The sequence below is a fragment of the Gorilla gorilla genome, chromosome 15 (assembly GCF_029281585.2).
Source record: "Gorilla gorilla gorilla isolate KB3781 chromosome 15, NHGRI_mGorGor1-v2.1_pri, whole genome shotgun sequence".
NCBI classification, from domain to species: domain Eukaryota; kingdom Metazoa; phylum Chordata; class Mammalia; order Primates; family Hominidae; genus Gorilla; species Gorilla gorilla.
This window is the reverse complement of record NC_073239.2, coordinates 119,772,803-119,786,944: the sequence shown is the minus strand read 5'-3', so window position 1 is coordinate 119,786,944 and position 14,142 is coordinate 119,772,803. Positions and strand designations below refer to the sequence as shown.

Genomic DNA, 14,142 nt, shown 5'->3' with positions numbered 1-14,142 from the left:
ATGAGCTCTTTCCTGGCAGCGGGCACAGGAGTGCATGACTACCCATCCACAGTGTCAGTCATCACAGCACCATGGAAAACAGAGAAGACTGGAAACAACCTAAGTGTCCAACAACAGAGAATCGAATCAAGAAACTGCCACAATCATATGATCATTATATAATCAACCATGTAACAGAATGTCATGCTATTAAAAAATACCTCTGGTCCAACAGGAATATGAGAATCACAAAAATAATTTTAAATCTCCTAGCAGCTACAATTAAAGAGTAAAAAGAAGTCAGTAAAATTTACTGTGTATTATTTAACACAATATTAAACTTTATCATTTCAACATGTAATATTATCAAAAATTATTAACAGGATATTTTGCATTTTTTTAAACCACACTTAATCTTCAAAATCTGGTGTGTGGGGCTAGCCTGTGGCCTGTACAATCAGTGTATGGTAGCTAATGCTTGTAATCGTAGCACTTTGGGAGGCTGAGAAGGGTGGATTGCTTGAGCTCAGGAGTTCAAGACCAGCCTGGCCAACATGGTAAAACCCCATCTCTACAAAAAATACAAAAATTAGCCGAGGGTGGTGGCATGTGCTCGTAGTCCCAGCTGCTTGGGGGGCTGAGGTGAGAGGATCACCTGAGCCCAGGAGGCGGAGGGTGAAGAGAACTGAGATGGCATCACTACACTCCTGCCTGGGCAACAGAGTGAGACCCTGTTTCTTAAAAAAAAAAGAATAGAATTTAGAGTCCAGAAATAAGCCCTTATATTTATGGTCAATTGGTGTTTTTTTATGGAAAATACATTTTTGATAAGGGCACCAAGACCAATCAATGGAGAAAGAATAGTAATACGGTTTGGCTCTGTGTCCACCCAAATCTCATCTCGAATTGTAATCCCCATGTGTCAAGGGAAGGAAGTGACTGGATTATAGTGGTGGTTTCCCCAGGCTGTTCTCATGACAGTGAGTGAATTATCACCAGATCTGATGGTTTTATAAATGGTAGTTTTTCCTGCACTCACACACGCTCCTTCTTGCCTGCTGCCATGTAAGACATGCCTGCTTCCCCGTCTGCCTTGATTGTAAGTTTCCTGAGGCCTCCCCAGACATGTAGAACTGTGAATCAATTAAACCTCTTTCCTTTAAAAACTACCCAGTCTGGGGAATTTCTTTATAGCAGTATGAGAACAGACTAATACAAATAGTCCCTTCAACAAATGAACTACAAAATGTAAATATATACATGTAAAAGAATGAAACTGGACCCCTATCTCACACCACAAAAATTAACTCAAAATAGATCACACAATAAACCAGGCATAGTGGTATGCACTGTAGTCCTAACTACCTGGGAAGCTAAGGCAGAAAGATCACTTGAGCCCAAGTGTTCAAGGCTGCAGTACACTATGATCATGGCTATGGATAACCACTGCACTCCAGCCTGGCAATATAGCAAGACCCAGTCTCAAAAAAATAAAAATAAAAAACCAACACATACACACATGATCACAGCAGAGAAGAACTAAAACTATATAATTCTTAGAAGACAGATGTAAATCTTCACGACCTTGGATTAGGCAATGGTTTCTTAGAAATGACTCCAAGCCAGGAACAGTGGCTCACATCTGTAATCCCAACACTTTAGGAGGCTGAAGCAGGAGAACTGCTTGAGCCCAGCAGTTTGAGACCAGCCCGGGCAACATAGTAAAACTCTGTCTCTACAAAAAATAATTTAAAAAATTAACCAGGCATAATGGTACCGCCTGTAGCCCTAGCTACTCAGAAGGCTAAGGCAGTAGGCTCCCTTGAGCTCTAGAGGTCGAGGCTACAGTGAGCCACGATTGTGCCACTGCACTACAGCCTGGCCAACAGTGCGAGATTCTGTCTCAAAAAAAGAAAGAAAAGAAAAGGACACCAAAAGCACAATAAGCCAAAGAAAAAGTAGATAAACTGGACTTCATTTAAAGTTAAAAACTTTTGTACATCAAAGAACACCATCAAGAAATTGAAAAGAGGCCAGGTGCAGCGGTGTATGCCTGTAATCCCAGCACTTTGGGAGGCTGAGGTGGGTGGCCCACTTGAGCTCAGGAGCTCGAGACCAGCCTGGGCAACATGGCAAAACCCTGTCTCTACAAAAAAAAGTACAAAAAATTAGCCAGATGTGGTGGCATGTGCCTGCAGTCCCAGCTATTCAGGAGGCTGAGGTGGGAGGATCACCTAAGTCCAGGAGGTCAAGGCTGCATTGAGCTGTGATCATGCCACTGCACTCCAGCCTAGATAACGAAGTGAGACCCTGTCTCGGGGGGAAAAAAAAGAAATCAAGATAATTAAAAGACCAATCTCTATCAAAATACCAATGATATTGTTCACAGAAATAAAAAAATATCCTAAAATTTGTATGAAACTGCAAAAGACCCCAAATAGCCAAAGCAATGCTGAGCAAGAAGAACAGAGCTGGAGGTATCACACTACCAAACCTTAAAATGTACTACAAAGCTGTAGTAAGCAAAACGACATGGTACTAGTCTATAAAACAACTGGTATGTGTCTATAAAAATAGATACACAGACCAATGGAAAAGAATAGAAAACCCAGGAATTAACCTGCATATCTACAGCCAACTGATTTTTGACAAAGGTGCCAAAAACATTCATTGAGGAAAGGACAGTCTCTTCAACAAATGGTGCTGTGAAAATTAAATATCCATATGCAGAAGAATGAAAATAGAAACTAGACCTCCACTTCTCATCCTATACAAAAATGAACTAAAAATGAATCAAAGACCTAAATATAAGACCCAAATGATAAAACTACTAGAAAACATAGGGGAAATGCTTCATGACATTGGTCTGGGAAAAGATTTGATGAGTAACTGAAAAGCACAGACAACAAAAGCAAACATAAATGAATGGGATTATATCAAGCTAAAAAGCTTCAGCAAAACAAAGGAAACAATAGAATGAAAAGCCAACCTACAGAATGGGAGAAAGTATTCGCGAACTATTCATCCAACAGGGGATTGATATACAAGGAACTCACACATCTCAACAGCAAAAAAAAAATCCAATTAAAAAATGGGCAAATTGGCCAGGTGGGTGGCTCACGCCTGTAATCCTGGCACTTTGGGAGGCCGAGGAGGGTGGATCAACTGAGGTCAGGAGTTCAAGACCAGCCTGGCCAACATGGCAAACTCCCATCTCCATTAAAAATACAAAAATTAGCAGGGCGTGGTGGTGTGCGCCTGTAGTCCCAGCTACTCAAGAGGCTGAGGCAGAAGAATCACTTGAACCTTGGAGGCGGAGGTTAGAGTGAGCCAAGATCACACCACTGCACTCCAGCCTGGGTGACAGAGTGAGACTCCGTCTCAAAAAAAAAAAAAAAAAAAAAAAAAAGGAAAGAAAAAAGCCGGGGCAGGGGGATTATCTGAACAGACATTTCTCAAAAGACATACAAATGGCCAAATACATAAAAAATGCTCAGTATCACTAATCATCAAGGAAATGCAAAACAAAACCACAATGAGGTATCATCTCACCCCAGTTAGAATGGCTATTATCAAAAATACAGGCCGGGCACAGTGGCTCAAACCTGTAATCCCAGCACTTTGGGAGGCCGAGGCGGGCGGATTATCTGAGGTCAGGAGTTCGAGACCAGCCTGATCAACATGGAGAAACCCCGTCTCTACTAAAAATACAAAATTAGCCAGGCGTGGTGGCACATGCCTATAATCCCAGCTACTCTGGAGGCTGAGGCAGGAAAATCGCTTGAACCTGGGAGGCGGAGATTGTGGTGAGCCGAGATTGTGCCATTGCACTCCAACCTGGCGACAGAGCGAGACTCCACCTCAAAACTAACTAACTAAATAAATAAATAATAACAAATACTGTCCAGGGTGCAGAGAAAAGGCAACTTTTTTTTTTTTTTTTTGAGACGGAGTCTCGCTCTTTCGCCCAGGCCAGACTGCAGTGGCGCTATCTCGGCTCACTGCAAGCTCCGCCTCCTGGGTTCACGCCATTCTCCTGCCTCAGCCTCCTGAGTAGCTGGGATTACAGGCGCCCGCCACCGTGCCCGGCTAATTTTTTGTATTTTTAGTAGAGACAGGGTTTCACCATGTTAGCCAAGATGGTCTCGATCTCCTGACCTCGTGATCCGCCCACCTCGGCCTCCCAAAGTGCTGGGATTACAGGCGTGAGCCACCGCGCCCGGCCTGAGAAAGGGCAACTCTTACACACTGTTGGTAGGAATGTAAACTAGTACAGCCACTATGGAGAGCAGTATGGAAGTTCCTCAAAAGCTACAAATAGAACTACCATATGATCCAGCAATCCCACTACTGGGAATTTATCCAAAGGAAAGGAAATCATGACATCAAAGAGACATCTATACCCCATATTTACCGTAGCACTATTCACAATAGCCAAACAGGGAATCAATCTAGGTGTCCAACAACAGATGAAGAAAATGTGGTATCTATACAAAATGGACTACTATTTAGCCATAAAAATGAATGAAATCCTGTCGTTCACAGCAACATGGATAGAACTGGAGGACACTATATTAAGTGAGATAAGCCAAAAACAGGAAGTTAAACACCACATGTTCTCACTAATACATGTGGAAGCTAAAAAAAGTTGATCTCACAGAAGTCAAAAGTAAACACAGGATACTAGAGGTTAGGAAGGGTAGGAGGATGGGAAAAATGGGGAGAGAGCTAGACAGGAACACAGTTTAGTGTTCTATAGCACTGTAGGATGACTGCAATTAACAGTAATATATCGTTTCAGGCCAGGTGCTCTGGCTCTCTCCTGTAATACCAGTGTTTTGGGAGGCTGAAGCAGGAAGACCACTTGAGTCCAGGAATTTGAGACCAGCCTTAGCAACACAGCAAGACCCTGTCTGTACAAAAAAAAAAAAAAAAAAAAGCCAGGCATGGTGGCACAAGCCTACAGTCCTAGCTACTCGGGAGGCTGAGGCAGGAGGATCACTTGAGCCCAGGAGTTCAAGGTTACAGTAGGTTATGACTGCACCACTGCACTCCAGCCTGGGTGGCAGAGTGAGACACTGTACAAACACACACACACACACACACACACACACAAACACACACACTACTGCTGTAGCAGTATCCTCCTCACAATGTCAGCCCATCTTAGCAACTTCCGATCAAACTGAGAGTCAAACTGAGAGACTGTAATGAAGGCCTTCATCACCTTTGCACTGAGACAAGAGATCTGACCTCTGCACAAAAACAAACAAAAACCAAAAAAAAAAAAAAACCCCGCCAACAGTGCAAACAGCTCCTTGAGCTCCTTGTAGGTGTGGCTTGTGGGAATGGTCAAGAGCCAGGCATGGCGGCGCTGGCCTAATGTCCCAGCTACTCAGGAGGCTAAGGCGGAGACGGCTTAAGCCCAGGACTTCATGGCTGCAGTGTACTATCATCCAGGGCAGTACGACAGCACCTGTGAATAGCCACTGCACTCCCGCCTGAGGCAACATAGCAAGACTCTCTCTTAAGAAAAAAAAAAAAAAGGTACCCATTGTTTGCTCAGAAGGACGCTAATACAGACAGCAGGAACGGGGCTCATGAGAAGAATCAAAGCAGCAAAAATCATGGGGATGCAGCAATTCGGCATCCCCTTAAGGATCAGGCTGTCCTCCACTCCACTGTGAGATACAAAGTGTATAATGCATGGGACTGGCGTCCTACAAGATGATCTAAGTGCATACATACTGAAAAAAGATGCAAAGACTATACACCAAGATGCTAATGGTGTGGGGACAATGAGGAAAATTATTTTATTTTTATCTTTATGTGTTTTCTCTGGGTATACATACAAAGTTAAGATACCTTTACCGAGCTTTCTCCTGAAGAATTCCTTCTTGATGTAAGTGACTGTAAAGGTTCTGCCCTCAGATATGTCTTATTTCTGGGAATCCAGAATGTCTAATGGACTAGGGGTACCTTTTCTACGTTTCATCTCCCAAAGAATACGTCCACACCCAGGTAGGCTGATGCTGACACAGCAGACAACACTGACCTCCTCCATGCAGAAGTTTAACAGGTGAAATACAGTTACTGACATCAGCAAGAATTGTTGTCTTTCTCTTGATTCTCTCAGGTTCCTCAATTTATAGGATCACTGAGACTTCACAGATGTCAGCTGCTGATCCAAACAATCATGATAAGACCACATCATGATAAGCTCAAGATAAATCTTTAGCCTTAAGTCAGGAATTCTGGGCCCATCTGCATGTCAAATAACACAGAGCCAGTGTCTTGTGAACACTGCAAACACTTCTGAAGAACTACTTTATAAGTTCAGGAGAGCACATCTCAGAAAAAAATGGAATACTTATTTCAATTTCTCACAATTAACTCTAATTTATGACATTGACATTCTCCTACTTAAAAGCTTCTGATGGTCCACCACTCCAGAACTAAGCTTCAACTTGTAAAAGGGGCCATGATCACTGTCCTCACCACACACTGAGGTCACCCTACGTTCCCACCAGAGCCGATTGCACTGGGTGTGATGAACAGTATCTATACTCTCTCTCCCACTGCACCGCCCCATCCTCACCCAAATCCCCTCAAGACCAAAATTCTTTATCTTGTAAAACTCCTGCTCAAACATTACAGTTGTGGGGAGGAGGGGGTTGTTTGTTTTTTGGTAAAGCATTCTTGACCCTTTAAGCCAAGAGTTGGCAAACTTTTTTCCCATAAAGAGCCAGACAGTAACTATTTTATGTTTCATGGGTCACATATTCTTCTTTGCTTATTTTTACAATCCTTTAAACACATAAAAACTATTCTTAGACCTATAGTTTGCCAATCTGTTTTAGATACCACTACTGCCATGCCATGCTCCACCGTTTTTGGTAATGCATGGATGGAGTACGTTTCATCAGTTTAACTTCAATCAGATGAACTTTCAAAAGCCAAACTGAGGTTTCCCTTTAAAGATCTGTTCTTGCCTACATGGTCTTTAAAAATCTATGCTGTGGGCCAAGTGCGGTGGCTCATGCCTGTAATCCCAGCACTTTGGGAGGCCGAGGCAGGCAGATCACAAGGTCAGGAGATCGAGACCATCCTGGCTAACATGGTGAAACCCCATCTCTACTAAAAATACAAAAAATTAGCCGGGTGTGGTGGCGAGCGCCTGTGGTCCCAGCTACTCAGGAGACTGAGACAGGAGAATAGCGTGAACCTGGGAGGCGGAGCTTGCAGTGAGCCGAGATTGTGCCACTGCACTCCAGCCTGGGCAACAGAGCAAGACTCCGTCTCAAAAAAAAAAAAAAAAAAGTCTATGCTGTGACAGATTTTATTATAAAGCTTAAAAATAATCCTCATTTGGGATACATTCCATTTCCAGGAGACACAGAGCTTTAAGAAAGTCAATCTAGGCCAGGTGCGGTGGCTCACGCCTGTAATCTCAGCACTTTGGGAGGCTGAAGCAGGCAGATTACCTGAGGTGAGGAGTTTGAGACCAGCCTGGCCAACTGGTGAAACCCCGTCTCTACTAAAAATACAAAAATTAGCCGGGTGTGGCCAGGCACAGTGGCTCATGCCTGTAATCCCAGCACTTTGAGAGGCCAAGGCAGGCAGATCACGAGGTCAGGAGATTAAGACCATCCTGGCTAACACAGTGAAACCCAGTCTTTACTAAAAATACAAAAAATTAGCTGCACGTAGTGGCACGCACCTGTAGTCCCAGCTACTTGGGAGGCTGAGGCAGGAGAATCTCTCGAACCTGGGAGGCAGAAGCTGCAGTAAGCCGGGATCGCGCCACTGCACTCCAGCCTGGGTGACAGAGCGAGACGCCATCTCAAAATAAATAAATAAATAAATATTAGCTGGGTGTGACGGCGCGCACCTGTAATCCCAGCTGCTCGGGAGGCTGAGGCAGCAGAATCACTTGAACCCAAGAGGTGGAGGCTGCAGTGAGCTGAGATCGTGCCACTGCACTGCAGCCTGGGCAACAGCATAAGACTGTCTTAAAAAAAAAAAAAAAGTCAATCTATCACCATGCTCAAGACAATCAAATTAAAACTACAACTAAAATTTTTCTAGAAACAGCCATTGGTCATTCGACTCAGAGGACATATTTTCCCCAAATACTGAAAATGTGCCTTTAATATTTACATTATGTCCTGTAAAATGCGTCTACAGCTAGGGTCCACCTTCTAGACCAATTTGGAAGTTTTTCTGTTCCAACAAATCCTCTTAAATAACTTCTCAGACATTTCCTTCCCTTGGAGGCTGCCTTGGAAGCCCTCTAGCACCTGACTAGTATGGTTCTTCTTCTTTTTTTTTTTTTTTTTTTTTTTTTTGAGATGGAGTCTCGCTCTGTTGCCCAGGCTGGAGTGCAGTGGCACAATCTCGGCTCACTTCAACCTCTGCCTCCTGGGTTCAAGCAATTCTCCTGCCTCAGCCTCCTGAGTAGCTAAGATTACAGGCATGTGCCACCACACCCGGCTAATTTTTGTATTTGTAGTAAAGGTGGGGTTTCACCATGTTGGCCAGGCTAGTCTCAAACTCCTGACCTCAGGTGATTCGCCTGTCTCAGCCTCCCAAAGTGCTGGGATTACAGGTGTGAGCCACCGCACCTGGCCTAGTGTGTTCTTCTTTCACATCCATCTCCATTGTGAAACTTAGGAATGGCTCCAGTATCAGCCTGTGGCAAACCAGGGACGTGGCCAAAGTGACTCTCTGTGCCCTCCCCTCCCACTTCCTGTCCATCCAAAACAACCGCCAAATAAATGCACAGTTATAAACACCTGGACCATGCATTCCATCCATGCATTCCTTCACCTCTAACAAAATAAAATGTCATTTCTTTCAGACGTGTCTTAAGGACTAGTGGAGCATAGAGGTATGCTGCCTCAACTTCCTTCCAGTGCTGATTTGCATGTTGGAGTAATTATGCCAAGACCATGGTGCTAGTTTTCCATTTCCTTTTTCGTAAAAAGGCCAACTAACTCACGATGCTCTACTTCAAAAGCTTACTAACAACATCACTAAGCGCCTACCTTTCTGTGTGCCATGAAAACAGGGTGGAACATTTGCCAACTGTAGGGATAAGAGAGCTCCCCTGGAGCTGTGGTCGCTGCCCTCATGCCTCACCACTAATGGTTTAGTTCTTTTAATACTCTGAAAGGTGAGGAAAAAATAACTGACAGAAAAATCCCCTACACAAAAACCCCAACTCTGCGGGAAGGAGGGCGGGTCCCTGTGAATCATCCACCCATCCTCCAAGTGAAAGGCAGCACAGGTGAGTGATTTATCATCTAAAGATGGCCAAAGCAAGAGGACTGCTTGAGGCCAGGAGACCAAGACCGGCCTGGGCAGCATAGCAAGACCCCATCTCCACAAGAAAATAAACATGGCTAGTAGAAAGGGACACAGCCCTGTGGGGATGGCTGAGGAGGAAACTGTAGGACACAGGCAACAGGACTCCAGGTGCAGGCATGGCGAGACTGAGGCCCCAGGCCCCTGGAGAAAGGAGGACAAGGCAGCAGGCAGGACAGGCAGCGTCCAGGGGGAACAATCATGGCCTCCTGGGCAGGCAGGCTCCTGGGGCTGAAGCTGGAGCAGCAGGGAGACGCAAGACCTTGTCAGGAGGAATGCAGGGTGCACTGAATGCAGTCAGAGGCCATAAAGGGTTTTCAGGGAAGGGCAGGAGGCCACCTATGTTTAGATCTCTCTGACAGCAGCATGGAGAAAGGCCTGGAGAAAACTGGGGTGAAGCGGATAGACAAGTTGGGGCCACCGGCATCGGCAGAAGTCTTGCCTGGGCTGGGGACCAGGGACGTGGGAAAACAGGGTGCAGAAGTGAGCACCAACGACAGATTGTGAGAGAAGAGGGACCAAGAAATGCTCCCCAGTCTTCTAGCATCTGGATGGGGGTAGGGAGGAATCAAGAGCTTCACTAGAGACAGGTTAGGTGTCATTCAAGCAATAACACCCAGTGGCCCCAGTCATGCCCCATTCACTCACTCTCAAGGTTTGTGGACAAAACGCCTCCTTGTCCTGCAGGTCTGGGACAATGAGCCCCTCTGAGACCAGCTGTATGAAGCACTCCACTCTTGACCTCCCCCCAGCCCTGCCAGGCCCCCTCTATTCTTCTGGAATCAGCACATGGACTTCCCTGTCTTCAAGGTCTGCCTTAGAACACAGGCCTCATGACTACAGGGAGCTGCCCATATCATTTCCTGCCATGCCCTGGTACACAGGAGGGTGCCCGGCACATACCAAGGACTCAATAGCTGTTAAATAAATATGCAGGTCCAAAGCTGAAGCTCAAGGGGCAACTTGGACTAAAGACATAAGTTTGGGGAACTTGGGAACCACAGCTGGAAAATTATTTTATTTTTCTAATGGTATCTACTCAAAAATTCCCATTCTGCTAAGCAAAGTTTTGATGTAAATTATGGCATGTTGGGAAGGGTTTATCCAGACTGGCTTGATGGACTTCTGGGCACTCTAGCCTCCAAGTGCCCTCTGCTGTTTAATGACTAAAGAGACTGAATTTCTGTAGAAAGTACCTCACCTTATGAAAACATAAAATCTTAACAGTCATACATTCACTAGAAATCAAGAAGAGTATGGTGAATGAACAACTTCCAAGCCATGGTTTCGCAACCTTGGCACGACTAACATTTTGAACCCGAAAACTCTTTGCTGTAGGGATATGCTGAGCACTGCAGGGTGTTCACAGCATCCCTGGCTCTACTTACCAATGCCAGTGGCATCCCCCACCCCACTTCTGAAGGTTTCCAGACACTGCAAAATGCCCCCTAGGGTATGAAACTGCACCCCACCCCCACCCCACCAACTCCATCTCTGGATGAGAACCACTGTCCCAGACCCAGTGGTCTTTCCATATAACTACAACCAAGGAAACAGGAATCAAATGTAGTTAAGTTTGAAATGTTCACTTAAAAACAACTAGTCCAAATGACATCCTCTAGTGAAACTAAAAGTAAAACAGGTATGTACTCACACAAACCATCCCAGTGAGGTTTTGAACCATGACATCAAAACATGCTGACATTTCCTTTGAAGAGTCTGGGTCTAATTTGGACAATCTTCGGAAGGACTGCCTCACGCTCTAGCTGAGGGAATGCATGACTAACCTCTTCATTTCAATAGGACACAGGAAAACGTAGCCAGGTAGAGCATTCTTTCCCCATGTAAAACTGCGCGGAATCACCGAGGTGGCTGCAGGCAGGGGCTCCCTGGTGCCTCACTGCTCACCAGCAGGGAGGAGAACCCAACAGTAGTCTTGGGCAGCAATGACTCAGCCACAGCAGAAGCCACGGAGGGCTTGGAGTCCAGCAGTGAGTCTCTACGCAAGGGGGCTCCCAGCATCCTGCAATCCACTCACCGAGGGCAGTGAGGGTCTCATCTGGATATTTTCTTCCACTTGTCACTGTCTTTATGCACATCGCTCTCCACAGAAAAGTGAATAATTCTTACACACTTTAAATCACTTGGGACATTTTCAGTATCAGATTCCCACATCAGTTTACCACAGAGTTTTTGAGGTTTTACCTTTTTCCTTCCCATCTAAGAAGAGCATACACTAGAAAAGAAGCATCCAGTGAATCTCCTGGCCTCCAAACTCCCCCATGATGGGACTGGTGATGGGGTGTCCAGAGTAAGATGTCTGATAACGAGACCAAAACTAGTTGCTAATTATCTAAATTATCTAAACCAAAGGGCACCAAATATGCATGGAGAACAAATACTCCCTTAAGGGCCAAAAGGAAAGAAAACTGAAGGCAAGTAATTAAGGCATTAAAGATGTGTCAATCACAATACAAATTATTCTACGTCCAGGGAAGGTCAAAATCTTTCCTTGTGTTCCTCAAAATATGGTGGTATAGACAAGAACCACTGGCATTTTTTCTGTCCTGGAGGATCAATTTTGGTGCACAGAAAGATTTTTAGAAGTTTGTAATATTAGAACATATATATTACATATCATACAGCAGAACTCAAAATTCATATGAATTTTAGATAAAAAGGACCACAAAAACCAGGTATCAAGAACAGGGTTAGGTGTGATGTCTCATGCCTGTAGTCCCAGCACTTTGGGATGCTGGGGCAGGATGATTACTTGAGGCCAGGAGTTCAAGACCAGCCTGGGCAATACAGCAAAACCCTGTCTCTACAAAAAATACAAAAATTATCCAGTGTGGTGGCTTGCACCTGTAGTTCCAGCTACTTGGGAGGCTGAGGTGGGAGGATCACTTGAGCCCAGGAGGTTGATGCTCCTGTGAGCTGAGATCATGCCATTACATTCCAGCCTGGGCAACAGAGTGAGACCCTGACTCAAAAAATAAAAAAAGAAAAGGCTGCTTTAGGATATTGCGTTCTTGGCCCTCTGAAAGGGTACAAGTCACACATCCACTGTCCTCTGTTGCTACGGCGGCCTCACAGTGGAAAGCTAGGCACATACTGATAATTTTCATCTGCTGTGCACCAAAAACGGCCCAATTATTTTCCTAGCCAAGGTCAGTCATGGAGCAAGGGAATCTGAAGAACGCTCCAGAGAACTGAAGATTGTAAGTCTCTACAGAGAAAAGGGAGTCTGCGTAGACACACACAAGTCAATCATATGACTCCTCTGAAGTTTTGTTGTTGTTTTTTTTTAAACAGTCTCACTCTGTCACTGAGGCTAGAATGCAGTGGCCCAATCATGGCTCACTGCAGTATGGACCTCCTGGGCTCAAAGAACCCTCACGTCTCAGCCTGGAAGGATCCCTCTCGCCCCGCCTCCTGAGTAGCTGGGACCACAGGCGCACACTAACATGCCCAGCTAATTCTCTCTCAGACAGGGTCTCAAACTCCTGGGCTCAAGCAACCCTCCAGCCTGAGCCTCTCAAAGTGCTGGGATTACAGGCGCCAGCCACTATATCTGGCCCAACTTTTTTTAAGTCAATTTCATAGGGTCACCTCCTCAAAGCCAAGAATTATATATTTGCATGTTTTTATGGTACATGCAGCAGTCATCAGATGCTTGCAAGTGAAGGACAGAGGCTGAGAGAAATCAGAAACCGTACAGAATTCTGTAAGCAAGCAGAGCCGGCCACCAGCTCCAGCTCTGAGCCCAGCCCCAACAAGATATTCCACTTCTGGCTGGGTGCAGGGTGCACACCCAGCTACTCAGGAGGCTGAAGCAGGAGGATCAGTTGAGCCCAGGAGCTTGAGTCCAGCCAAAGCAACAGAGCGAGACCCTGTCTCTTAAAAAAAAAAAAAAAAAAATTCTACTTCTGGCCAACTTAACCTCCATTATGGTCCTAGATAACTAAAACTGCTAAATTTTATTGAGCTTACCTATGCTAAATGCTTTCCATCTCACACTTCCAGGGGGTAGGTACCATTATCCTTATTTCTAGGTAAAAGAACTGAGACACACGGAAGGTAACTGCCCAAGACCCAGGGTCACTCAGACCAGGCAGCCTGCCACCAGCACTCACGCCCTTAGCCACCACCCCACCTCACGCTGCCTCCTTATGTGCACCATCTGGGTGAAAAAAAAACAAGAAGCTGAGGGCTGACATTCCAAGACTGTAACTCTAAGGAACACAGGTCCTTCATAACCAGCAAGGATCCCACTCCCTCTATAAAAAGCCTGCCAGGAGGCCAAGCCAGGAGCGTAAGCCACTGATAGGGCTGTGTCTCTACCCAAATCTCATTTTGAATTGTAGTTCCCATAATCCCCATGTGTCATGGGAGGGACCTGGGGGGAGGTAATTGAATCATGGGGGCAGTTTCCACCATCCTGTTCTTGTGACAGTGAGTTCTCACGAGATCTGATGGTTTTACAAGGGGCTTTTCCCCCTTTGCTCTGCACTTCTCCTTGCTGCCACCACGTGAAGGATGTGTTTGCTTCCCCTTCCACCATGATTGTAAGTTTCCTGAGGCCTCCCCAGCCATGCTGAACTGTGAGTCAATTAAACCTCTTTTCTTTATATTAATAAATTACTCAGTCTCGGGTATTTCTTTTTTTTGAGACAGAGTCTTGCTCGGTTGCCCAGGCTAGAGCGCAGTGGCACGATCTCGGCTCACTGAAACTTCCACCTCCCAAGTTCAAGCAATTCTCCTGCCTCAGTCTCCTGAGTAGCTGGGATTACAGGC

General features: G+C 45.4%; 1 protein-coding gene across 5 annotated transcripts in view; it reads right to left on the bottom strand.

Annotated features, from left to right (window-relative positions):
• The window catches only part of TRAF3 (TNF receptor associated factor 3), a 134,128-nt gene that overhangs the window by 94,904 nt on the left and 25,082 nt on the right, over positions 1-14,142 (bottom strand). Inside the window, exon 1 of one of the 5 annotated variants that reach the window (XM_055361610.2) lies at positions 7,700-7,844. The exons of the other annotated variants lie outside the window; for them this stretch is intronic. The gene's annotated coding sequence lies outside the window, so the exon portion shown is untranslated. Of the gene's footprint in view, positions 1-7,699; positions 7,845-14,142 lie in introns of those variants that run through there. 5 annotated transcript variants of the gene reach the window in all.